Genomic DNA, 25,484 nt, shown 5'->3' with positions numbered 1-25,484 from the left:
TACATTATAAGTCTGTCAACAGTGATTAAGACAGTGCGATAATGGGGTGAATCGACAATTATGTTGATACGATAAAACATAATCCAGAAATAGGTGTAAATACATATGAGAATTTCATATTTGATAAAGTTATTATTCCATATCAAGATTGTTGCCAGGACCCTGTGAATTGGACTTTGCACGGAGACAAAACCTTTAACTGTGCTAAGGCACCGAGATTTGGGGATAATTTGTTACAGCTGTAGCAGTTAGCTTACCCTGACTAACACAGTAATCTTTGAAGGCTTTGGTACTTAGCACAATGTCTTACCTATGCACATGTGGTGGTGGGGGATTAGTAAATGTTTGTTGAATAAATTAACATCGTTCTATTTTAATCTGTCCTTATTCATAATTGTCAGATGGGAATGTTTTTAGGTATAGAATTTAAGTTTCAGCTCAAGTCTCAACTCTGTTTTGTGACTCATTAGACAGCTCCAGTATCTTAGATGATCTAAGAAGTTTCAAAATAAAATTGATTTTAATTACTGCTTTAAAATTATGCCATATAATATCTTTAAGATCAATGCGAGTGAGATTGAAAAATAGGGCACATTACTGCCCAAAAGATTGGGAGTCTCTGCTTTCAAAAATGGATATGAATTCAATGTTCTTACAAAGTTTCAAGTACTTTAAATGATTTAAGGTCTACTCTAGACTAGACCATCCCTCTGCTTCCAGAGGGAACTGTTTTTCATCCTGATAGACACAATAGCTGTTTTTAGCTTATAAAATAACAACAGCAAGCCTCCTGAGGTGGGGTTTTCCTTAGGTATTGTATTTTAAGGTCTTAGAACTTTCATATTCAGGAAACTCTTCTTTGGAGAGGATCAAATAAAACATTATATGTTAAAGTGTTTTGTAAAACATTAAAGTACTATACAACTATAACATTATTGTTAGCCATTGTTCTATCATTAAAGCCCATTTCCTCTTCTATTGTCCTCTTAATCAGGTAACACAATTTTCTTCACTGATCAGTCACTTAAAAGAAAATCACTTGAAAAGCAAATTAGGAATATTTACATTGCAAATGTAAATATTCAAGTCCTTGAATTAAATGTTATGTTCCTGAAATAGATGCTGTAAGTTAAAAAAAAAAAAAAAAAGCTAATTTTCTTATAGAAAATACGTTATTGGAGGTAGTATGGTACAGTTGTTTCCCAATTCTGAGCTGCATTTTTCTTATCTGTAGAATGGGGGAAATAACAGTACCTGTTTCACAGTGCTGTAGTCATGATTAAATGAAATAATGTATGTGGTATGCATAGGAAAATGTTTGGAAAATGTATGGAACATCAATAAACAGTAACTCTAACATTATTGTGATGATCATAAGCACAGGCTCTGAAGCAAGACTGCCTGAGTTCAAGTCCTAATTCTGCCACTTACTAGTTGGTTAATCCTGGAAAAACTGTTTAATCTGTCTGTGCCTCATTTATTTCATTTGTAAAATGGGAGTGATGATATTGGGGCTTATGTCATAAAGTTGTTGTGAGGATCAAATGAGACAATATATGCCTTAGCCTTTTCTCTCCATTCACACCCAAACTTCCTGAAAGAGCTGTCTCCCCCTCTGGACTCCTTGTTCTCATTTCTCACTCTCTACTGGTGATGCTCTCATCAAGGTAACAGACAGCCTCATTGTTGGAGGCTGGATTCCTGAGTTTCCATTTGGAGGAGAGCTGACCAGGACTGCTGCCAGGAACATGTGAATTGGATTTCCTCTGTTCTTAAGATTCTGGTTCTGGGCTTTCTCATCTTTGTTCCAAGGGAAGAAGACAGATCCAGGCAGGCATTTGCTATAGTCCCAACTGCTGAAAGTACAAATGAAGAACCTGGTATTTCTTTACTTCCAGCCCTCAGGGAATGAGAAAAGAGAGAGAGGAAAACCAAATGGGCAGAAGTGAATGAATGAATACTAAGTCTTTCTACCCCAGCCAGTAGCAAATTACCAGCTGTGCCCTTAATTTAGCCCTTTGTCTTCCCTAGAAAGGCCAAAGCCACTGTGCTTGAAAAAAAGGCTCATCTAGCAAGCTGTTCAAAATAGAGAAGAAAATTATAGGGGATAAGAGAGATGATATTTGTTAAGAGACAATAATATTCTCAAAATGAGATGAAGGGACACTGTATGAGCAGGAAAAAATACATAAGTAAATTTGATCGGTTGACTGATTTTTTTTCCTGCAGATTAAAAACCCAGCTCAAAAAGAACAACTGGGATATATTTTAAAGGTTAAGATCTTGTTCTCTCATTGATAAAATTTATTACTATCCATGGGATATCTTGACAAAAGAGAAAACTGAGCAAGTTCTGAAGGGAAGCACCCCACAGAGACAAACTCCAAGAGGAGCCATCATAGGGTGGTAAAAATCAACATCCCGTTAAGATTTTCATATTTTCTTCTTGAGAAGGAAAAAAAAGAGAGAATAAATTACTGATTTACTGTTTGCTTTGAAAAAAAGAAATTGTTTAAACATGAGAGACAATACATATGAAGCATTCACCACAATATTTGAAATATAAGATGTGCTCAGTAGAAGTTAGCTATTTTTATTAATAGTATTAATTATAATACTATATGAAGAGAACTGACTCTGACTTAGGCTGTCATTAAAGAAATAAAGACTGGGCTGGAAAGCGGTGATTATAATTATAGTCCTGACTCTGCCATTGTCTGTGTGACCTTGATCATGTCACTTCCCCTCTTGGGGACTCAGTTTCCACGTGAGTAAATGAGAAAGGATAAACTAAATAATGTGGGATGTAGTTGCAAACTCCTGGAATCTATATAAAGTAAAACACTTAAATATAAAATTATTAGTTTTTTTTTCTTCCTTTTGGCTGTAAGGAAGAGTTGCATCAGCTTGTCTATCTCTTTAAGGTAGCCTGCACAGAATTCTGCAACCTCCTTCCAAGATGGTCCATTTTCTATGGGGAAAGGAAATCTTAGGCTCATCAACCAGATTCTTCAGGGTCGATTAACTGTTGCTTGAAATTGAGATGAATCTGCTATCGTTCTTCCTGCCAGAAATGATTTGCAGAAGGGATGGCAGCCCAAGGTCTGTTGCTGACACTGTCCCACTGGCTGTTTCACAGCTTGCCCTTGCCTTTGTTAAAAAGGATTGCAGAATTCTGTGCAGGCTACCTTAAAGAGATAGACAAGCTGATGCAACTCTTCCTTACAGCCAAAAGGAAGATAGGAAAAAAAGAATATTGAGAATATCGGAAGGTACAAAGCTTAGCTGGGATTGAAGTATTTCACATAAAAAAGTTTGGCAGTTAATACGTGTTAAAAAAAACAATCTATAGTCATCTAGAGCCATGCCACCCTGAATGTACCTAATCTCATCTGATCTCAGAAGTTAAGCAGGGTCTGGCCTGGTTATTACTTGGATGGGAGACCACCTAAGAATACCAGGTGCTATAAGTGTTAAAAAAAATCTATAGTCTCATTATAAGTAGTAATAGTAACTGCTTCTTATTTCTTCATCCCTTTACTTTTACTCCTCATCTATTTATCATATTCACCTCTCTAACTTTTTAAATTGTTCATAGTTTAGAATTAGAATGTATTTTTCATCATTTGCTATATGTACTACATAGTTTTAGATTTTCTGATCACTTAGAAATAAGAATATTATTACTACCTCCAAAAAATTACTCGAATTTAGTTTTATTTCTATAACTTATGTGACCTTAGGTCAATCCCCCCCCCCCGAAAATGGGTGATTCTCAATAGAAAAAAAAAATAAAAATTTTAACCCATATTGCAAAACATTGATTCTTAAATTTTAGTGAGCACTGAGTCTAAAATACAGAATCTGGTAAGTCAGGATTGGGTCCTGGGAAACTGTATGTTAAACATCCCACCTCATGGTGTCTCTAATGTAAGAAAATTAGGAACCACATTTTGAGAAGCACTGCTGTAAATCTTTACTATACCATGTATATAAATAATTAAGTTAAAGATTAAGTAGGCTTCATATACTGTATGTAGGTACATTCTCTGATTCCCCAAAATTGTTTACTCTGGAGACAGTTCAGGCAACCATGAGGTCAAAGCAAGACTTAGAACATCCACCTGGTGGTCTTGACTACCTTTTAGCCCTGGTGAACTGGCCTGGGCAACCTTGGACCCAGTATCCACAGAAATATTATCTACCTTGACTTTTCCCAAGGCAAGTCCCTAGGAATCACAAAAACTTTACCTTCCAATTAATTTTTCTTATTTTGTCTCCCCACTCCACCATCTTTTAAACAGTTGGTTCTCAGTCCTGGCTATGTGTCAGAATTACCTGGAGGAGTTTTCTGAAAATACAGATGTCCCTGGACATAAACTCAGACATGACAGTTGGAATGTCCCCCAAGGAAAGTCAGAATCACTACATGCCAGGGCATCAATATTTCTAACAAGCTCCCCCAGATGATTCTGAGACATCCAGGATTAAGGTCTACAACTTAAACACTTAGTTTATAAGCCTTTTTCTAATCTAAACAATGAGCACAATTCCCTGTAGTATGTTTCTAAGAGAGAGAATACAAGATGACTGGCATACCTCTCAAACCCAGTTCAGACAAATCACTCAGTCCTCTTGCCTTTTCTGCCTCTGGACGGTTGTGATGGTGATCTCAATGGAAAGGGAGCTTACAGAAACCCCCAAAGATCAATTCATCCCCAAATACTTATTTGGTGCCTACCAGGTGCTTGGAAGAGAGTAATGAACAAAACAGGTAAGGCCCAATTACAGCTCACAGCCTAGCTATAATGAAATAAATAATAAAGTTTCAAATTATTAGAAGTGCTATGAAGGAAATAAAATTGGACTATAAGATAGAGCCTGGGGTTGACAGAATTTGCTTCTAATAGGTAGAGGGTCAAGGATGGCCTCTAATACAGGAAGTGTGGTATGTTTGTGAAAATGTCAGAAGTCTTGTGTTGCTGGAGTGAAGTAACAAGGGGAGAGTGGTACATGATGATTTTAGGGAGAGCCTTGTGGGCCTTGTAAAGAGTTTGAGTTTTTTTTATAAATGCCATATAATTAAAATAATATTTTAAAATAAACTTTTTAAAGAACAAAATAAATAACGACAATGAAAGTGGAAATAAACTCAGATACAGAGAATATTTTGAGGGCTACTAGATGGGAGGGAGTTGGGAGGGATGACAAAAAAAAAGCAAAGGGATTAAGAGGTACAAATGGATAGTTTCAGAATAAATATGAAGATGTAGAATGTAGCATGGGGAAGATGGTTAATAATGTAATAAATACGTAAGGAGGAAGATTTAGTAGGGTGATCACTTTGTGAGTTATATGCATCTCTGATCACTATGCTGTACAATTGAAACTACTATATTATTGTATGTCAACTATAATTGAAAAAAATCATTGAATTGTACAATGTAAACATGAGCAACTAATTGTCTATTGTGTTTCAATAAAGCTGAAGAAAATTAATAAACTTCTTATTTTGAAATAGTTTTAGATTTACAGAAAAGTTGCAAGGATAGTAGAGTTTCTGTATAGACTTCTTCCAGTTTCACTCATTGTTAACAACCTGAAATACCCAGTAGATTTGTCAAAACTAAGCAATCAACATTGGTACTCAAAGGTTAACTAAACTCAAGACTTTATTTGGATTTAACCAGTTTTTCTATTAATGTCCTTTTACTGTTCCAGGATCTAATCCAGGATACCACATTGCATTTAGTCATCATCTTCCTCCATTTGTTTTTTCTGTTTTCTATAATAATTTCTCAGCCTTTCCTTGTTTTTCATGGCATTGCCAATTTTGAAGAGTACTGGTCAAGTATTCTGTAATATATCCCCCAATCTAGATTTGTCTAATGTTTTTCAACCATAATTAGACTCAGATTATGAGTGTTTGAAAGGATTGCCACAGAGGTGATATGCTCTTCCCATCACCTATATCAGGGGTACATGATACCCACGTGATATTACTGATGATGTTAACCTTCATCACTTTTTTTTTTACACCCACAGCACCCTGTCTTCCTAGGCGGTCTCTCATTCATGTACTAACCAGGCCCGACCCTGCCTAGCTTCTGAGATCAGAAGAGATCGGGTGTAAACAGGGTGACATGTCTGTAGACAACTTTGTTAAGGTGCTTTTTGCCAGTTTTCTCCACTATAAGGTTATTATTCTTTTTCCATACTTTGTGTTTTAGAAGCAATTCCCTAAGTCTAGCCCACCGTCGGGGAGGTGGGGAGTGGAATTAAGCTTTACTTCTTGGAGTGGGGAGGAGCTACATATATTATTTGAAATTATTTTGTAAGGAAGATGTAGATTTTCTTCATCATTAGTTAATTAATTTATTTATTCAAGAATTTATTTATATCAGTGTAGACTTATGGATGTTTATTTTATACTTTGGATTATAATCCAAATATTATATTATTTATTGCTCAAATTATTTCAGCTTTGGCTTTTAGGAACTTGTTCAGGTTGGCTTCTATATTCTTTTGACATGCCTCTCTCCTTTTTTTACTTTTTCTAGACACTTCCATACTTTGTGACACTACAACATACTCTATGCTCATCTTGTAATTTTCCTTCTTAAGTCCTAGAATTAGCCATTTCTCTAAGGAGTCCTAGTTCTTTAATTGGAGCACAATATTAAAAACCAGATCTGTATACTGGATGTTCTAATTGCTAGTGGAGTGTCTTTGCTTCTGGGCCCTCTCAGCTGACATACCTAAGAAACATATGATATATGTGTACTAACCCACATATACATATACACATACAATTATTTCTTTATCTATCTGTATCTACATTTAACTAAATGAATTCACACTGATGTCTCCCATTATTTTTAAAAGATTACTCTTTAAATATTTTATAACAGGACAACAACTAAAAAGGATAAGTCTAGCTGCTCCGAGAGTGGAGGCAGTGAGACAAATTTTGACTGCTGCTATTATCTAGGCACAAGATGATATAGGCTTCAGTTTGTATGATGGCAAATTAGAAGGAGAGGAGTAAACTAATTCCAGATGGACTTAGAAGATAGAACTGACATAATTTGGTGGTAGTTTGGATATGCAGTGGGGGTAGAGGAGATATGGAAATAGAAAATTCAAAAACAACTCCTAGATTTGAGGTTTGAGAAACTATGTGCCCAGTGATGCCATTTGCCAAGATGGGGAAAACTGGGCGGGGGGGGGGCGCAGAGCAGGCTTGGAGAGGAGGGTACAGAAATCAAAAGTTCTGTTTTTACTTTGTGAAGTTCGAGATGCCCTTTAGATATCTCAAGTGGAGATGTCAAATAAGCATATATACATTGGAGCGTGGTGCTCAAGGGACAGATCTGGGCTGTAAATATAAATTTGTGAATTATCAGCATATAGATAATCATTTAAGCCAGGGGTTGGATGGGAGAACCTTGATAGAAAGTAAGAGTGATGACAGGGATAAAAGGACCAGTACTAAGTCACAAGACACTTCAGCAATTGGATTTTGAGCAAAGGAGGAAGAGCGATTTAACTTCTCTACTAAAGTTCAAGATTCACACTGTTTTCCATCTGAGACAGGCATCACACAATTCCTCATTGATCAAGATATTCAACTGATAAGCAGAGGAATTTCTACTTTTATATTAGTTTTGTTTTGTAAGTGCTATGGGGAGTCAGGTGAAGATGATTCAACTTTTATTGAATGAATTATTTGGTGGTGCTGGAAACTGACTTCTTATGTGGACTTCTAGTCTTCTGAAATATGACATTCTCCTTTGCTTTAATAAGGCTTCGATTGGTTGATCATTCCCGCCCCATTTCCCTCATTGTGTCTCAGAACATTTTTCTGAAAAGACAGGGAGGAGATAGTCTTGGGTGTGGGGAGTGAATGAGTGCTAGAGTGCCTTGCACACAAGCAGATATATTTATAAGATATTTCTTTCTCTTTTGAACCAAAATAGGAAACCAAGTCTCAGATACACATCCTAGGTCCCCATTTCTCCAATCTAGTCTGCATTTCCACCACTTTACATTAAGCCAGACTCCTATAACCTGTCAAGGAAAAAAAGAGTATAGTGTACTGGCTGGAAAGCATGGATTCTGAACCAGGCAGTCCTGGGTTTAAATCTTACCTGTACTACTTACTAACTGTGTAACCTTGGACAAGTTGTTTAACTTCTTTGTGCCTTAGTTCTCTTACTTGTGAAATGGAGATAACAATAGTGCCAAATTCATAGAATTATTGTGAGGGTTAAATGAAATAAAGTACATAAAATTCTTAGAACACTATCTGGTTCATAGTAAGTGCTAACTTTTATTACTGCAACTGATTAGCATACCAGCCAGTCCACTTGCCTCCAGTTTCTCTGTGCCCTCTGAACTGCATTCTTCAGCTAGGAAATGTTTTCTTTCTTTTTTCCCCATTTCTTTAACTGATTTATGCTCAATCAAATACCGTGAGTCAGGCACTGTCCTAGATAATGAGGATATGGTAGTGAACAAGAAGCACAAAGTCTTTGATTTCCTAGAGCTTAAATTCAGTCAGGAGGAGACAGACAATAAACAATATAATCTCAAGCAGCAATGTACCTGGGTTTGCAGTACTATAAAGATACAAGAGTAAAATGTGATAGAGTGAGACTTGTCCTGTGAGTCTTTCTGATTGACTTTTTATCAACCAGTCAAGGGGTGCTACTTATAAAAATCACAGGAACAGCAATTGCAAAACCTCTGAGGAGAAAAGGACCATGGCATGTTGGAAAAAATGGATCATAGTGGTCATAGGGGAATGTAGCAGAGGCTGTGACTGATCACCATTACCTATGTTCTCTTCTTACTAGTCATACAGCACGACTCCATCTCCTAGCCTTTTCTGTCACTATATGTAGCCATACGACTGTGTTCTGGCCAATGGATGTGAACATTTCCAAGACTGACCTATAAAACCCTCCCACTCGTCTCTCTTCCTTCACCTACTTGCTGGCTGCAAAAGAACCAACAGACAATTCCAAAACCTTTGAAGACTTCAGAGACACAAAATGGAAGGCAACTGGTCCCTGAGTGCATGAAGTGGGCCCTGTAATTGAGAATTTAAGGGTGATCACTTTAGTACTAGCATTTCTTACCTGAATACCAGGAGCATGGTGCAAGATGAGGTCAGAGGGAAAGAAAAGGCCGATTCTTCCTAAAATAATTTTTTTTCACCATCTGTCTTATCCCCTACTGTCCAGATTGCCTATCCTATCCTATGAGGCCCCCTTTGGTCACCCACACATGACCAATCCCACCATAATCTCTCCCTGACCTAAATCTTATGCTGAAGTCCAGTGTTCCTCTCATTTCCTGCCTTGCAACGTAACCAACCTACCAATCTCTCAGCACCCACCGTCTCCAGTCACCATATTCTCTAAATGTCATTAGGTTCCTAAGCTTTTACTCTACTGTTCTTAGATTGTCTCACATATGTTAGTTTCTTTATTTTTCGGGCCCACTGATAAGGTAAAGGTACCAGGTCATATGCTTCTTCTGGATTCCTCACAATGCCTAACAGAATGTTTAGCACAAAGAAGATGTAGACGAATGCTCACATCAAGCTCATTTGAGATAACTTCTCACCAGCTCCACTCAAAGATGAAAGTGGCTTTTTGAAAGCCATTAAGCCAGGTCTCTTTGACTGTGATATTTGCATAGAGAAGCTGCAACAAATGCTCCTATAATTGCATTGACTCCCTGCAGGGAGGAGTAGCTTGTATTTAACTGGCAAGCTCTACCTTGTAGCTTCAAAATGGAGTCTCTTCCATTACTGAGAAAATTGAAGCCTCTGGTTCTTTAGTAGAAAACCTCAGAAAACAAATTTTGTAGAATCCCCACTTCTGAGATGTCTTAAAAGCTAGCTGCATTAGTGCCAAGCTCTGCACCTCTCCATAGCTTCTATCATGTTTAAATTCCCATTTGTATCATTCCAAATTGAGCAACTTGATCCTAGAACTTTAGGCTAAGTCGGGAGTTTTTGTTCAACCCAGTTTGCTGAGAACTCAGCCTTCCCAAATATACTCAGAGACCTCAGCCATGAGAACTAATTGGACTTTAACCAGCAGAGCCATGGCTCAAGGAGCTGTACAAGTTTTCTGTAGAATCAGCCCCAACCTGGTGTTTTCTCATATAATTAAAAGATAAAAAAAGTTTCCAAAAATAGATCAATTTAACTTGATTTGGCTTCCAAAGCAAGTGGCCCTCTGCTCCAGGAACAGAGAGCCTTTGGAGGTGTCAGTCATTAAGGTAAGAGGAGGAGTGGGTTAGGGAGACACGTCCCACCTGCCTTTTCCTTTAACTCTGATATTAACCTTCCTTTCAGAGGGGAAGCAGCAGCAGCTGGGGCTGCAGCTCTAAATCAGCATATTTATCCAAGATGGTGCTGTCAGTGTGGGGACCGAAGGCTTCAGTAATTACAGGTCAGGGTTTATTCTTTGCCAAGAAAATATTCCTCGTTCTGGAGTTTGGGTCCAAACCCAGAATGAAATTATTCACAACTCCTGCCTGCCTTTCTTCCCCCTTTCCTCTGTTGCTCCCTTATGGTGGCTTTCTACGTTTGCTTGTGTTTGGATTTTCCCCCAGCCACTTGACCTTTTTGCAATCACAGCCACTGATCCCTTGATGGGAAAGAGTTGGCATTTGTTAAGTTTCAAGTCAAGTATTGGGCTAAGCCCTTTGACATAGGTAGATAATCTTTTACTCTCTTACACCAGTTGTATGAGTTAATTATCACCCTTATTTTCAATGTGAGTAAACTGAGCATCAGGCCAAAAAAAGACCTGGTCTGGGGTCAAGTGGTAGAGCTGGGATTTGTATCCAGACCTGGTTGGCTTTAAAGCTCTTGTTCTTTGGACGGTGACCACATCATGTTCCCAAAGACATTGCATGCAAACAATAATGTTGAAAGCTGCCCTCTCCCAGTGCTTCCATTAATATCAAAAAAAGATTATTGCCACGATGTACCTGCATGACCTTCTCCTGGGGAATGAAAGAACAAGTGGCTATTGAAAAGCTACTTTTGCCAGTGTTCAGCTAAGAGCAAGGCTCAGCAAAATTATTGCAGAATATTGCTGTACAGAGTCAACTGAGATTTCTGTTACCAGAGAAACAGAAGGTGCCCAATAACAGGGTATTCAGAATAGCATAGTGGACAAGTATGCAGGCCAGGCTTGGGAATCAGCCTGCCTGTTTTCATCATCTGTACCATGCAGTAGCTATGGGAGTCTAGACAAGTTACTTAAGCCCAAATGCACTCATCTGTAAAAACAATCTTCTAAAACTTATTGAGCCCCCACCATGTGCCAGGCATTGTTCTCAGTACAATAGTTTACACATATTAACTCATTCTCTCTTCACATCAACCTTATAAGGTAGATTACTCTTATAAACTCTATTTTATAGATGAGAAAATGAAGACACAGAAAACATAAGTAAATCTCCCAGAGATACACAGCTGGAAGATGGCACCATTGAGTTCAAAGTGGGCAATCCTTTTCTAGACTCTATCATCCTCACCAGTACTATCCTTATAAGAATAATAATAATGCCTATACCTCATAGTGTTGTTATGAATGTTATGCTAGATATTGCATTTAAAATGCCTAATCATGACTAGTACAAAGTAAGTTCTCAATAAATATTAGCTATAAGTAGTAGTAGTAGTAGTAGTAGTAGTAGTAGTAGTAGTAGTAGTAGCAGTAGTAGTAGTAGTAGTAATTTTGAAAGCTAGAGTATTTAATTTTTTGACAAGTCACCTTAAGTGGATAAGCTTGGATAGCAGTCTGGGTTTGGATGAAAGATAAACCTGGGTATTATGGAAATCCAAGTCACACAAATCACTCCAGCCATGTTGATCACGTTTCTGTAACTCCATCTAAGACCAAGCATTAATTTTCCTGCTCTTCTGCTTAGGGTGTCAACATGTATTGTACCCGCATTTCATGAACTTAGGTTTGGGTGTCAGAGTGTAGCAATGCCAGCTTTCTGCTCCAGAGAGAAGGTGGAGTAGAAGGACATAGGACATTCTTATAGCACCTAGTATTTCTCTTCCATTGCACTGGACACATTTTTTCATGTAATTACATGTTTGTTATCCTCGTTCCCCCTAAACCAGACTGTAAATTCCTTGAAGGCAAGAGTTATGTGTGCTTTTCCACTATATCTCCAGCCACTGGCACAGAAACTGGTCTGAGGATTGAGTTCAATGTGTGTGGAATAAATGAACAAGTGATGCTGCTACCCTAGAGCATGATTAGAGTAGTACTTCTCTCAGGTTGCAGATGCCAGAGAAAGTGCTATTCCTAGGTACAGCCAAAAGGTGGCAGAGTGACTCTGCGAACAATCATTTCCAGGCATCCTGAAGAGAAAATGACTCAGCCTGAGAGCTGGATAGTTGTTAGAAACTGGAAAATCTAGGATAATCTCTATTGTCCCCACATTGTTCAGCACAGGGCACTGTACATCATACATACCCAAAAATATTTGTTGAAAGCAAACGATTTTCCTTTCAGTAAAAATTGTTATTCATTTATCTTTCTTCAATAAGAGCTGCCTTTCAGCAATTATTTATTGAATGTCTTCTATGTAGACACTGAGTCTACAATGATGAGCAAGGCAGACCTAGTTTCTGCCATCTTAGAGCTTATATCCAGCAGAGAGGAGATGGGTAATTAGACAAGTACAAAATGCTATGGGGCAGTGGTCCCTGTCCTGGTCCAAAAGGGTCAGGATAACTTTTTGAAGTGTCATTAAAGCTAGTGTCATTATATATTTACCCACCGCATGAGTCACCATCACTTAAGGATGAGACAATTCCTTGGTTATATAAACTGTTCAAGGCAGAGAGAATGTCAAACATACAAAAGTTTAGGAAATTCCACCACTGGCCTTTTTAAAATTCACAACCTAGACTAAATGTAACTATATTTAGCAGAAGACATTTGTAGAAAAGGAATTAAAAATACAGTTCAAACCCCAGGTTGCATATGGACTTCCCTGAATGCACATCTAGCATTTATTTTATGTATACAGGGGTTTTAATTTCCTACCGTGTTAGCTTAGTTGATTCTTACAACAGATCTGTGAGGGGAGGAAAGCAAACATCACTAGCCCCATTTTATAGGGTGTCGTATTTTCCAGGGAGAAATGGAAGTTAGAGGACTTGCTCAAATCCTCACTGCACTGAGAGGCAGAGTTAGCACTATAACCTGATCCATTGAATCCCAGTCTGGTGGTCTGTTATACTATATGTTTGTTGATTACAGTGACAAGCCAGTGCAAACATATAAAGTGGAGACTTCTATAGGTCCTTACCTTGGCATGGCACCTGCGTGTGTTTTTTTCTTGTTCTCTATGTTCCAGAATAGTTTATATAAGAAAGGAATTATGTATTTTCTAAATATCTCCAGTGATAATAAAAATATTCATATTTTAATGCCCTACTGGAGTAAAGTTTGGAAATATATTTTCCTGGAAACTCATCCCTAGATTGTCAAATCTATTGGAATAAAGTGGTAAACAGTAGTCTTTAAAAATACTTTGGTAACATTTTTCCACATTGGATTAATATCTTCATGAATATATACATATATCATGTTTTGCCTGAACTGTGGTGACAGTGAATTGAGACAATTAAAAACCCTTCATCCCCCAAAACCTCAGCATATGTCCACTGAAAATGATCAAACAGTAAAATGATCAAATTCAAGACCTTTAACATTGATAAAATACTATTACTTAATGTACTTTCCAAATTCTAATTCACCAATTATTACAATTAAGAACTTTATAACAATTAATTTCTAATCCAGGCTCTAATCTAGGACCATGTATTACATTTAATTGTCCTGTCTCTTTAACTTCCTAGAACAGTTCCTCAGCCTTTCTTCATATTTCATCACACTGACATTTTTGAAGACTAAAAGTTAGTTATATTGTTGAATGGCGATCAGTTTGGTTTTGTCTGATGATTCCTTACAATTGTATTCAGGTGATACATTTTAGGTAGAAATACCAAAGAAGCAATGCTGTGTCCTTCTCAGTGCATCATAGCGGTAGGCACATAATGTCAGTTTATCCCGTGTGTGTGTGTGTGTGTGTGTGTGTGAACATTTACTTTAATTACTTTGTTAAAGTGATGTCTACCAGCTTTATCCACCATAAAAATACTTTTTCCTCCTTTATAATTAAGTAATCTGTGGATAAATAACTTTGAATCTCTTTACCAAACTTGTATCCAATGATTTTAGTTCCTTTCCCAATCAATTATTACTATGTCAATTGCAAAATATTAATTTTAAACTCTATTATTCCCATTACATTGATTAGTTAGCATTCTATATAAAGAGGAGTCTTTCTTTCCCTCTCCTTTGTTAATATATTGATTATTTTTTTTCTGTTTTTGGTTTTTGGTATCAGTTTGGACTTGTGGATTCTATTTTATTTGATGTGTTAAATTTATTACTTTCGTGATTTGTGTTAATGGTAAAATTGTCCCTAATTTGGTTGTAGAAACCTTTCAATGCAGCTTTTATATCTGTTTGATATGTTCCATCAGTGTTTGAACACCATCTTACTTTTTGACACAACAAGATGTTTCCAATTTCCATAGCCCGAGAACCAGCCATTTCTCCAAAAGACTCTGGTTCCTTTTATTGCATAATGGTATTTAGAAACTAAGCACTTAGCATTAGCTGTTCTCATTGATACTTCTAGACCTTTATAGTGAACAGAATTATAGATGACTTCATACTGATACCTGTAATTATATCCAACATCACAGGGTTCTTCCTCTTTTTCCTTCAATTCAAAGATGTATCTTTATTTTCCCACAGTCAGAACCCTAGCTTTCAGCACCATTAATATAATTACTCATTTGCTCAGTTCTATAAATACACACAAAATTGTTTTATAATTGCTATAGCAACAGCGCTACCAACAACAAATCTACTTTAAAAAGTTCAAGGTTTGCTTAAGTTCTTCTTATCTTTAGACTGAGAGTAACTTGGATTAGTTTTTTCTTCTTCTTTGTTGGTTATATTATCAATTTGGTATGTATTTAGGTCAATTTGTCTGTTTACATTCAATTTTACACTTTTCTCAACCTTATTGATTTAATTTCACCTTTTAATATGTAACATATTAACACGATTTCAAGAGTTAATACTATACACAAAATTTATACTCAGGTTTCTGAAAATGTTTTAATTTTCCCGTATCTCCTACGTTCTTCTTCTTGTTGCAAAGGTTGCTTATGTGTTTTATTGGTTTTCTAAAGAATTAGCCTCTGTTTATATTGATCAGATCTACTTTTGTTTATGTTTCATTTTGGTAATATTTGTATCTTTATTAATTCCTTCCATATAAATGCTTTGAATATGTGCTATTGTTTTTCTCCTACCATCTTGCATTGCATACTTATTCCATTAACTTTCAAGTTTTCTTCTTTTATAAGCACAATAATTTTCTTCTGTTTTGGCTGCCCACCAAAGATTTTAATATGTAGTTCCTTTACTTTCATTCAGTTTCAAATAGTCTTCTATTTTCCCCAAGTCTTCATTTTCAAATTTTCTTTATCATTTAATTTTAGGTATATGTCACTTACAAACTGCATATGCTGTTTTGTTTTGTTTTGTTTTTAACTCAGCCTGAAAGCAACAGTGGAGTTTAATCTGTTTACATTTATTGGAATTATTGATATATTTGACCTTATTCCTCCCATCTTATGTTTCTCTTTATCATGCTTTTATTTATTTTTTCCTCTTCTAATTTTCTGCCTTTTTGTTTGTGTATCAATTAAGACTTTTATTTTTAATTTTTAATTTTTTAACGTTTTATTTATTTATTTATTTTTAAACATTTTATTTATCTTTCCTCCTACCCCTTATGCCCTCCACTCTGATAATGACTACTCCATTGTCCATGTCCATAAGTCTCTATTAGTTTGTCCTATTCATTTGTTGCTTTTAGGTTTATATCCCACATATAAATGATATCATGTGATTTTCAATTTTTTCTATCTGGCTTATTTTGCTTAGTATGATTATATCAAAGTAAATCCATGTTGTCGCATATGGCAGTTTTTCATCTCTTCTTATGGCTGAGTAATATTCCATTGTATATATGTACCACTGCTTCTTTAGCCAGTCGTCTCTTCTAGGACACTTCAGTTGCTTCCATTTCCTGACCACTGTGAATATACTGCTATGAACATTGGTGTGTAAATATCTTTTTGAATATGAGTTTTGAAGTCTTTGGGATATATACCTAGTAGAAGTATTGCTGGATCATATGGTAGATCAATTCTTACTTTTTGGGGAACCTTGATACTGTTTTCTATAATGGCTGTACCAATTTGTAGTACCACCAGCAGTGTATGAGGGTTCCTATTTCTCCACATCCTCCCAACAATTGTTATTACTTGTACTGTTGATTATAGCTATTCTAACAGATGTGAGATGATATCTCATAGTGGTTTTCACTTGCATTTCCCTAATAGCTAGCGATGTTCAGCATCTTTTCATATATTTGCTGACTATTTGTATATCCTATAGGGAGAAGTGTCTGTTCAAGTCTTCTGCCCATTTTTGATGAAATCATTTGTTTTTGTTACTGTTGTTATTGAGTCATATGAGTTCCTTGTATATTTTGGATTTTAGACTCCTATCGGAGGCATTGCTTGCAAATATATTTTACCATTCAGATGGTTGTCTCTTTACCTCACTGATGATTTATTTTGCTGAGTAGAAGCTTTTTAGTTTGATGTAGTCCCATTCATTTATTTTTGCTTATACTTCCCTTGCCCTTGACATATAATTCGTAAAATCCTCTTTAAGTCTAAATTTCTTGAGTTTCATTCATATGTTTTCTTCTATGCATTTTATTGATTTCAGTCTTATATTCAGGTCCTTAATCCATTTTGAGTTAATTTTGGTGTATGGTGATAGACAACAGTCTAGTTTCATTCTTTTGCAGTGGCTTCCAGTTTTCCCAGTCCCGTTTATTGAAGAAGCTTTCCTTTCTCCACTGTACGTTTTTGGATTTTTTGTCAAAAATTGTTTGCCCATATTAACATGGGTTCACTTCTGGAATCTCAATTCTTTTCCACTGGTCCATGTGTTTGTTTTGCTGCCAATACCATGCCATTTTGATTTCGGTCACTTTGTGGTATAATTTGAAGTTGGGCAGAGCGATGCCTCCAGCCTTGTTCTTTTTCTCAGGATGGCTTTGACAATTCGGGGTCTTTTGTGCTCTGTACAAATCTGATGATTTTTTTTTTCTATTTCTTTAAAAGTGCTGATGGGATTTAGATGGGGATTGCATTAAATCTGTATAATGCTGTAGGTAATGTGGTCATTTAAACTATGTTGATTCTTCCAATGCAAGAACACGAAATAACTTTCCATTTCTTTGTATCTTCTTTAATTTCTTTTAATAGGGTCTTATAGTTTTCATTATATAGTTCCTTAACATGTTTCATTAGATTTATTCCTAGGTATTTTATCCCTTTTATTGCAATTGCAAAAGGAATTATTTTTCCACTTCTTTTTCTGACACATATCTTTCTCTTGCCTGATTACACTTGCTAGGACTACCAACGTTATATTGAATAACAGTGGCAATGGTGTACAGTCTCGCCTTGTTCCTGATCTTAGAGGGAAAGTTTTTACTTTTTTACCATTAAGTATAATGTTGGCTGAGGGCTTGTCATATATGGTCTTTATTATATTAACATATTTTCCTTCTATACCAATTTTGTTAAGTGTTTTGATCATAAATGGATGCTGTACTTTGTCGAAAGTTTTTTCTGCATCTATTTATATGATCATATGATTCTTATTTTTTAATTAGTTTGTATGGTGTATCACATTAATCGATTTGCATATCTCAAGCCATCCCTGTGCCTCTGGAATGAAACCCATTTGATCGTGGTGTATAATCTTTTTTAATATGTTGCTGTGTACAGTTCACTAATATCTTATTTAGGATTTTTGCATCCATGTTCATGAGAGATATTGGTCTGCAGTTTTCTTTTTTGTGTTATCTTTACCAGGTTTTCGTATCAGAGTTATACTGGCCTCATAAAATGAGTTAGGAAGTACTACCTCCTCTTTGATTCTTTGGAAGAGTTTGAGGAGACTAGGTATAAAATCTTCTTTGAGTGTTTCATAAAATTCAATGGTGAAGCCATCTGGTCCTGGACTTTTATTTTTGGGTAGTTTTTTTTTTATGATTGTTTCATTTTCCATACCGCTGATCAGTCTACTTAGATTTTCCAGTTCTTATTGATTCAGTCTAGGAAGGTTGTATTCTTCTAAGTACTGGTGCATTTCTTCTACATTATTAAATTTGAAGTTATATACTTTTTCATAGTATTCTTGTATGATCATTCGTATTTCTGTGGTGTCTTTCATAATTTCCCCTCTTTCATTTCTGAGTTTGTTTGTGCCCTTTTTCTTTTTTCTTTGGTTAGTCTAGCCAGGGGGTTGTCAACTTTATTAACCTTTTCGAAAACCAGCTCTTTGTTGCATTCGTTTTCTTTCTATTGTTTTTGTTTGTTTTTAATTTCATATTTTTCTGCTCTAATTTTTATTATTTCTTTCCTTCTGCCAATTTTAGGCTTTATTTGTTCTTCCTTTCTAGGTTTGTTTGTTTTTTTAAGATGAACCATTAGGTTGTTTATTGGGACTCATTCTTATTTTTGGAGATAGGCTTGTAATGATATGAACTTTTTTCTTCTAACCGCTTTTGCCATGTCCCAAAAGTTTTGATATGTTGTGTTATCATTATCATTTGTTTCTATGTATTTCTTGATCTCTATTTTTGTTTCTTCACTGATCCAGTTATTCCTCAGTAGTATGTTGTTTAATCTCCATGTATTTGTGGTCCTTTCTGCTTTCTTTTAACAGTTGTCCTCCAGTTTCAAAGCATTATGATCAGAGAATATGGTTGGTATGATTTCAACCCTCTTATATTTGTTGAGGCTACCTCTGAGTCCCAGTATGTGGTCAACCCTTGAGAATGTTCCATGTGCACTAGAGAAGAATGTATAAGCAGCTGTTTTGGGATGAACGGCTCTGTAAATGTCAATTATCTCTGGTTTGTCTAATGCATCATTTAAGGATGTTATTTCCTTGTTGATTTTCTGTTCGGATGATCTATCCATATCTGACAGTGGGGTATTTAGGGCCCCTACTATGGTAGTGTTTTGGTCTGTTTCTCCCTTTAGTTCTGTTAATAATTGCTTTACATATTTCAGGACTCTCTGATTGGGAGCATAGATATTAACAAGTGTTATGTCTTCTTGGTACATGATTCCCTCCATCATTACGAAGTGTCCCTCAGTATCTTTCTTTACATTTTTATTTTGAAGTCTATTTCATCCAATATTAGTACCGCTACTCCTGCTTTTCTCCGAATGCCATTTTCTTGAAATATCATTTTTCATCCTTTCACTTTGAGTCTATATTTGTCTGAAGATGAGATGTGTCTCCTGAAGGCAGCATATGGTGGGGTTTTGTTTTTTGATCCATTCTGCAACTCTGTGCCTTTTTATTATTGAGTTCAGTCCATTTACATTTAGGATGATTCTTGAAATATGAGGTCTTCTTATAGCCATTTTATCTTTTGCTTTCTGGTAGCTCGGTTTTTCCATTGCTTCCTTGTCCTCGTGTTTCTGTTTTCTTTATTTTGGTTGGCTTTTGTGGGTTTTCCCTCTGGTTTTTCTTCTTTTATGTTATACTCTTCAGTTCTGAACCTCTGGCGTGTGGTAACAATTACGAATATGTAAAAGATAGTTATATAGAGAGAGTTGACCTTTTTCTTCTGTGCATGCCTTATCTTCATTCCTCTTTCTGAATTTGGATCTTTTAATCCTCCCTTTTTCAGTCATTGTTGTCTCAATTTGTCCCTAGGTATGCTGAACATTCATTACTATGTTGCTCTAGCAAATCTCTTTTTATTTTAAGCTTACAATGCCCTGTTCCTAGTAAGGGATACACTCCTCTGTTTTTATCAGCCCGCTAGTCACCTTACTCCTAATTATGTATTTTTTTGTCAATTTGTTTTAGGTGAGATGACCCCTTTCAGTATTCCCTGTAGTGCAGGCCTTGTAGTGGAGGCTTCCCTCAATTTTTGTATGTCTGGAAAGGTCTTTCTTTCTCCTTCATATCTAAAGGAGAGCTTAGCTGAATACATTATTCTTAGCTGATAGTTCTTTTCATTTAAATATATTATTCCACTCTTGTCTAGCTTGTAAGGTTTAAATATATTATTCCACTCTTGTCTAGCTTGTAAGGTTTGTGCTGAGAAGTCCAATGATAATCTAATGAGTTTTCCTTTATAGGTTACCGTCTTCTTTTCTCTGGCTGCCCTGAGAATTCTGTCTTTGTCGTTGATTTTTGATAATTTTAATACAATGAGTCTTAGAGAAAAACTTTGGGGTTGAGATAATTAAGTGTTCTGTTGACTTCTTGAATTCCAAGCTCCAGCTTATTCCCTAGATTTGGGAAATTCTTGTCAACTATTTGTCTGAAAATGTTTTCTAACCTTTACTCCTTTTCTTCCCCTTCAAGAATTCCCATTATTCTTATTTTTCCTCTCCTGATGGTATCAGCTAGTTCTTGTATTTATCTTTCATTATTTTCCATTCCTCTCTTTTTCTCTTCTTCCTTCTTATTTATTTCTAGATATCTGTCTTTGATATCACTGATCCTTTCCTCCATTTGGTCAGCTCTATTTCCCGAGCTTGCTATTTCATTCTTTAACTCTTGCAGTGTGTTCTTCATCTCCAGAAGGTCTATTTGGTCTTCTTGAGGGTTTCGATCTCTTTGCTAAAGAACTCATTCTGCTCATCTAGTTGTTTTTTCATTTCCTGAAATTATTGATATGACTCATTTTGGAACTCACTGAGTTTTTTCAGAAGTACCATCTTGAATTCTCTGTCATTTAAATTGCATATTTCTATGTCTTTAAGCTTATTTTCTGGAGACTTTTCTCTTTCTTTCTGAAATTCCTTGTCACCTTGGTTGGTTCATGGAGTTTAATGGACTATTTCTCCGCCTATGCATTAATGGAATTGTATTCTGCTTTTTTTTTTTCCAGAAAGAAGATTTATTACGTAATGGTCTTTAGCCTTTTACAAAGAAGGTGTTTTTCTTTTGGTTTCCAGTAGGTGGCATCTAAGCCTCTTGGATCTCTGCTTTATATAAAGTCTTAATAACGTATTTTTTTCCCCTTATAGATGTTTGATCATGCTCGCTACCCTCATTCTCTGTTCCTGTCAGTGTGAGTGACAGTTTTGGTAGTGTTTGCTCAGATCCCCCTGGGGCTCCGTGGTGATAGGTCTCAGAGGGTATGGAGTAGCAGCTCTCTGGGTTGGGGACGGGGTCTGTGGCTCAGCCTGGGTTTTGCAACCACAGCTGGTAAAAATCAACTGTTGTTTCCCTGCCATTTTCGCTTTTCTGCTGTTCCTGTTTCTCTGCCTTCTGCCCTGATGATTGTGTCCTGCTGCCAGCCACGTGGAGCTCACGACACTCCCAAGCAGGGATATTCAGGGACGTCACTGCCTCTTCTCTTCTCACACTTCTCCTACAGAGAGATTTAGCTGTGAGAGACACCCAGGGTTCTAACCTGTGTTAACTCTTACATGCGGTTCTCACACTCAGATGTGCTGATATGCAGTTTGGGTGTTTTTGTTGAGTTTAGATGTTCAGCTTACTACTGTTTTAAGGGGAGAGATCTGGGAACTTCTTTCACTTCATCATATTTAATCAGTACCTGGTCTTTTGTTTTTTTTTTTTAAACCTCCTGTGAAGTCCCTACAAGTGTGTTTATACTCTGAAACCACAGCTCCTTAGCCAGTTTCCAGGGGTTTTCAGCATAGCAGGCAGCTGATCCCCAAATTCAGCTCCTTCTCCTGGCTGATTTGCGTGTTGTGCTAATTAAGACATTTAGTTGCAAAAATAGAAACTCACTGTAGCAACAAAAAATAATTGATTTAAATATTTTAGAGGGAACACAGAATCTCTGGAAAGGTAAGGTAAACAAGCTTAAAGTCAACATAATAACAGCATCCGAATAACAGTTCGAACTTCTTCAGTGGAGACCCTCCTGCTGCTTCTGCTAAATGCTGAGTACTCAACAACTGCCATGCTACCTCTTGCAAACTGGATATATCTACCACCACCCTTATTAGAATGTCTGCATGGCGTCTCCTTCTCCTTCCAATTCAAAGTGTCATATGGAAGCATCTGATTAAATCAAGTCATACAACAGTGCCCTAGCTGCAAGGGAGACTGGAAAAGCAACTTCGTGGGCTTCTGCATTGGAAAACTCAGACTCTCCAGTTGAGACAATTTCTCATATATAGGAAGAAAGTTCAAAGGTACTGGATATTCAAAAAGAATGATGAATGTCTACTACAATTACATTGCTTGATTTTCTTTGTTTTATGATTTTTTCATCTAGTGGTTTAGAAGTTAAGTATCCTCTTTTCATTTTCTAGTAATTACCTTAAAATTTTAAACAGTTATGTTTTTATTATTCTATAAGTATATAAAATTAATATACCTCTATATCCTTTCTCTAAACAAGATAAGATCTTTAGCATGCTATCACTAGCCTCTCTGGCCTCACTGTCCCCTCACTTTCTCTTTCTGGTTATGATCATTTCAGATTTTAGTTCCAGATATTTATGAATTCCTTTTACCTTAAGAATTAACAATTATTTAGACTTAACTAAAAGTTTTGCTTTTTTTGTTTTGATGTGATAGATCCAACACACATTGACTCACAAGAGTCAACTGTTAGCAATTCTTTCTAACTCTGTGTTCAGTTGGTAACTTGATGTCAACCATTGTGGGAGTATATATACTACAGAAATCAGCAAACACTACAAATCAGGGCTTTTCTTCTCAGAGAGTCAGTTGTTAAATATTTACCAGCACACCACTGGTGTCTTGTGTTATGTCTTTCTCTTTGTTGTTTATCGTTTTATTGTTTCTCTTTATTGTCTCTTTTTAATTTCAGTATACCCTTGAGTATTTCAGAGAGGGTCTCTGAATAATAAAACTAATGAGTATGTATTTCTCTCATATTTGAAGAAATAAAACTAATGAGTATGTATTTCTCTCATATTTGAATGTCAGTTTGCCTAAGAAGAGGACTTATTCAAGAGATTGCTATTTCTAACCAAATTCCAATGTTCCCTTTTTCCTCAGGAACTAAACCTCAATTTTTTGCAGGGTAACTGCTGTCTGAAGTAAATGCTATATTTTTCAGTTATCCTTTAGCCAAGTGTTGCCACATGATCAAGTTCTAGACAATGAAATTAAAATAAATACTGTGTGGACTTCCAGGAAGCATCCTTAAGACAACTGGCAAAACTGGGAGGAATTATAATTTTTCTCTTCCTTCTGTTTCCTTCATGTTGCTGTTTGAAATATAGACAAAATGACTGGAATACCAGCAGCTGCCTTGTCCTGCAAGGCAAGCTGAAGATAGATGCCATTCCTTGAAAGTGGATTTGGGTTTATCCTACATGCCTCAACTTATCTCTGATAGTTTTCATCTCTGTTTTTGTTTTTTTATATATATTTTGGGAGGTTTTTTCTACCTGCATTACTGATAACTAATTTCTTCTTCAGCAAAATGCATTCTATCCTTCAGTCATTTTGCTGATTTTTTTTTAACAGTCAGGTTAAAAAGACCAGTGTCCAAAGACACTTTCTTATTTACATATTGAAATTGTAACAAGCCATATTATTTCTTTTGTTCAGCTCTGCTACAGATGGACATTTAATATTCATGCTATGGACAGAATCAAAAGCTAAAGCACCAAATAATATTTTGAATTCTGGATCTCAACTTCCAAATTACTATCTTGTGTTCTAACTCTGTGAATTCCTTGAGAATAAAGAAAATAGGAGTCGCTGAGTTAATACTTGTAGTTAAAGTCACTGATAAAGATTTTTATTGAGGAATCAGTTAACAGAAAAGATACTTATTTCATCTTCCTCCAAATTACTTCAGGTTTTGAATGTAAATATGTAAGCTCAAAAACCATTATCATCTAACAAAAACCAAATAGCTACTTATTCTAGCTAATTTATCATTCTGGAAAACTTCTTCTGTAAAGGGCCAGAAATTAAGTATTTATGGTTTTGTGGGCCATATGGTCTCTGTCACAATAACTCTGCCATTGTATTGTGAAAGCAACCAGAAACAACAAATGAATGAATGTGGCTATGTTCCAATAAAACTTTACTATGAACACTAACATTTCAATTTCATGCAATTTTCAAGTGTCATGAAATATTCTTATTTTTATTTGTTTCGGTCATTTAAAAATGTAAAAATTATTCTCGTTAGCTGGTCATACAAAATCAGGTAGCAGGCTGAATTTGGTCTGTTAACCATAATTTGCTGACCTCTGTTTTAGGTATTATCTTCAATGCTTGTTTTGGCCAGACATACCGTGCAGTGTTTATAGCTCTTTTCTTCTTTCGCCTGAATTTCATCTTCCACTAATGGAAGTTTGAGAAGGGATCATAGGTGTTTCCTTTTTTGTTATTTCTTTTCCACTCAGACTCATTTGGCCAATTTGCACACACACTGAGCTCCTATTCTTGACCCATCAATTATGTAAGACACACACACATACACACACATACACGCAGAGGTGGGGTAAGGGAGAGACTGAGATATCGAGATAACCACATTTTCTTATTACTCAGAGAAAATAGGATGGCAGGTTCCACTAGCTTTTGGAATTTTGACGCTTTAGACAGCGAACAAAACCAGTCTCTTTACAAAGAAAGAAAGCAGTATGACCTAATCCTAGAACTGTGAAGTTTTAAAGTAAAAAAAGTATTAGAATATTCACTCATGCATATCATTCCATTTGATAGATATTCTCATGTTGTGCTTCAAACCAGAAACATTTGTCTTCATAACATGGGTCCTGGCATTTGTGAACTGAGAACTCTAATCTATCATTGCACTAATTTCCTTAGCCACCTGGGCTTTACCTCTCTGATTTTACTTTTCTGAAGTAATGCTATCTAAAATATAATGATAAATAATAATAATAATAAGGCAGTCACCTTCCCTAGCCAGAAAGGAAATGAGAAGGTGTGTGAACTTCACCAAAATATTTTCCAAAGCACATTGTTCCTTTGTATTTCATATCATATTTGCATAAAAATAAATAATATGATGTCAGCAGTTTTGTTGTCTAAAGAACAAGGCATTTTTAATAAAGGCTCAGCCTTATTCTATTTTTGAAATATTCTTAGTAGAATAAAATTAAGGTAAATCTCTGGAGAAAACAGACAGTTGCTTCAGGCTGAGCCACATTACTGGGGTCACCACGAGTGCCAATGTCTGGTCCTCAGCTTAACAAATTTAGAAACTTGATTTTCATGTCATTTAGGCTT

The 25,484-nt window shown here is 36.1% G+C and overlaps 1 pseudogene; it reads left to right on the top strand.

Moving 5' to 3' along the window:
* The first annotated feature begins 3,354 nt into the window (after positions 1–3,354).
* On the top strand, positions 3,355–3,473 carry LOC118608382 (annotated as a pseudogene).
* The last annotated feature ends 22,011 nt before the right edge of the window (positions 3,474–25,484 follow it).

The sequence above is a fragment of the Rousettus aegyptiacus genome, unplaced genomic scaffold, assembly GCF_014176215.1.
Source record: "Rousettus aegyptiacus isolate mRouAeg1 unplaced genomic scaffold, mRouAeg1.p scaffold_m13_p_9, whole genome shotgun sequence".
Taxonomy (NCBI): Eukaryota; Metazoa; Chordata; class Mammalia; order Chiroptera; family Pteropodidae; genus Rousettus; species Rousettus aegyptiacus.
This window is presented reverse-complemented; position numbering and strand designations above follow the sequence as displayed.